Source organism: Monopterus albus, unplaced genomic scaffold (assembly GCF_001952655.1).
Source record: "Monopterus albus unplaced genomic scaffold, M_albus_1.0 scaffold37.1, whole genome shotgun sequence".
Taxonomy (NCBI): Eukaryota; Metazoa; Chordata; class Actinopteri; order Synbranchiformes; family Synbranchidae; genus Monopterus; species Monopterus albus.
This window is the reverse complement of record NW_018127917.1, coordinates 5,667-8,803: the sequence shown is the minus strand read 5'-3', so window position 1 is coordinate 8,803 and position 3,137 is coordinate 5,667.

Here is a 3,137-nt window from a genome sequence, read left to right as displayed (position 1 = left end):
TAAGGGAGTAATTTTTGTAAAAAAAAAAAAAAAAAATAGAACACCCCTCACTAAATAAGGGCGGTGGACTAAAATTAATACATCAGGCAGATAATTATTAGACATTAATGTGTTAGATTTTAATGTGTTAGTAATGTAGTTTAGTAAGATTCAAAGTCTGCTCTAGTCTGCTCTGTTTCAAGGTTAGCAGTAAGCCATGACACCAATTGTTTTCTTGTATTAATCTTGTGTTAGATTTATGTCTGAACGATTGTTTTAGTTACACACCATGTAACATCACCACACACACATATGGAATTCTTCATTTTGTTATGACTAGGTAATACGCAGCTTTTCCAAGCCTGTGGAGCTCTAGATAAGAGATGGAGTCTGCTGGGTTAAAGCATACTGTACCAAATTTTGTAAAGACATTCTGTATTTAGGACTGAATTAAAGTCATTATGGAAAACATTTCTGATCACTATTGTGATGACTGATGCCAGCCAGTGGGAGGGTTAGTGGCAGCGGCAAGCATTATGTGAATGTGTAAATAGTTAAGCGTAACAGTGTGGTATAATCCTGAGTTATTGTGTTTTACTGTTCTTGTTATTGTTGTATTTTGAGTTGGGTTCATGCTGTGTGTGGTGGGTTGCATCGAGCACTCGGCGCTCGAACCTGTTGACTGCTGTTCGATTGGCAGTAATTCGCTGTATTATGCCTGTATGTGTTATTCTGTGGTTGCCGGTAACGAAGAGAGTAAAAAGAAAACAGAGCTGGCTGGCTTTTGTGATCTTTGAGCCGCGAATTACGCTACTGCAGAGCAGTTCAGGGTGAGGGTGCACACCGTGCCAGTGATATAAGGGGGAGACGTTATTCTCGAGGGATTGTTAAAGCTGTGCGGCGCACGGAGCCCGGTCGTAACAGTGCTAATATTACGTAGGTGCTAGCACCCCGCTAGCTAGTTAGCTGCACAGTTAGCATTGGCTCTTGTCCTCCACGCCGAAGGTCACTACAGTATTTTTCTGAAGCACTGTGCCGGAGCTTGCTTCAAATCAGGAAAAACCACGTGACTGATGACGTTCGAACCACTTCTGCTTCATTCAGACTGAATCAGCAGACTGGTTTGGTTGGATAGGTGGAGCTTTGAAACTGTGCCATACAGATGTGTTTAAGATGGATGAAATAGAGCTCTGTCCTACTTCTTTTTTTTCCTTTATTAAGTCAAACCAAACAGACAAGCAATTACAAAGTCTAATACAAATATTGAACAGTACAAAGACTGAGCATTATCCCAATAGAACAGGAAAGCCAAAGCAAACAGGGAAGCCAAACGACACACATTCATTTACATTGTCTGGGGTTGTGGAAAGAAGATTAATAACCATTTGATATAATTCCTGTGACAGTTTAGTGTTTATATACTTCAAAGAATCACACAGAATAGAAAGCTCTTTCATAAAAACTGTGAGATGTGGGGTCAAATTCCTAAATTTATGCATATAATATTTTGCCATAATTATCAAATTGTTTAACATAAAATCCATTCTTGAGTCCTTTAAAATTATACCAAATTGAATATTTTCATAGTTTAATTGAGATAGAGACGGATTATCCTTTAAACACCACTGACAAAATGCTTTCCAAAATGAAGAAGACACACTACAGCTGAAGAAAAGATGTTCCTGCGATTCCATGTCATTTTCACAAAATGTACATACATTTGTGTCAAGCCCAAATTTAAGGTACAACAATTCTTTACATGGATAGATTTCATTCATTGTTTTAAAATGCACCTCTTTAGCTTTAGGTGAAATTGGGAACTTCAAGAAATTACATCTTATTTTTTTTTGCATCAGAGGAAGCATTCACATATCTTTCTAGCAAATACCTTCTTTTCAGAGATGAAGGAAAACATGCTTTAGTAAGTGTGGATCTTAAAAATTGATTTTTACTGCATTTGTCAGATAGGAAAGTACAGTCTTGTACTAATAAAGGGTGTAAGCGAGGTATCATCCTTTGATAGTATAGTGAACCTTTAATATTAATGAGAATAGCTTGTGGTATGGCTTTTATCACCTTATTATATTTATCCTGAGTACAGTTTAAATTATACTTGTTGAATGCTATTAGATCCAGAATATTGCCTCTGTCATCTATTAGATGTTGAATTGACCAAATTCTTTGGTCCGCCCACTCCTTCCAGTAAAAGGACTTTCTCTTTATCAGTATGTATCGATTGTTCCAGATTGGCGTATTATGTGGAGAGAAATTATGCTTGAAAATTAATTTCCAATAAAGCAGAACCTGTTGATGGAATTTAGACAATTTTACAGGCAATTTATTAATATCAAAGTCACATTTCAGTAAAAATTCCACACCACCAAAGCTCGAAAATATACATCTGGGGAGATTGAACCAAAAATTATCAACCTGTTTAATAAAGGTTTGTAACCATTTCAATTTTAAGGAGCCGTTCATAGGGTCAAAGTCAATAGCATTCAGACCGCCATCTTCCAGTGATTTAATAATATCATTCTTCCTTAAATAATGATGCTTGTTCTTCCAAATGAAGTTAAAGTTGTTTTGATTAATGATTTTGATTATATTATCAGGTATATGTAGGGAATATGCTGGATAAATTATTCTAGAGAGATTTTCCATTTTTGCTAGGAGGACCCTTCCAAATATGGATAGGTCCCTTTGTAACCATATATTTAGAATAGATTTACTTTTTTTAAAAATTTCTTCAAAGTTAGCTTTCACTCTGACTTCTGGCTCCTTAGACACAGTAATACCCAAGTATTTAACTTCTTTTTTGATTGGTATTCCTTCAATATGAGTTAAAGGATTGTCATGGATTGCCAACAACTCACATTTACTTAAATTTAAATAAAGACCTGATGCCTGTGAGAATGAAGAAATGACGTTGAGAGCTTTTGTTATCTGAGCTGCATTTTTAAGAAATAAAGTTGTATCATCCGCAAGTTGACTTATAACTAATGGACATCCCATTACATTTAGCTGATTAATTTCTTTACAATTCTTTATCATAATGGCTAATATTTCAGCAGCCACAATAAAAAGTAAAGGGGAAACTGGACACCCTTGTCGGATACCCCTCTTCACCTCAAATCTATTACATGTACCAAATGGTAATA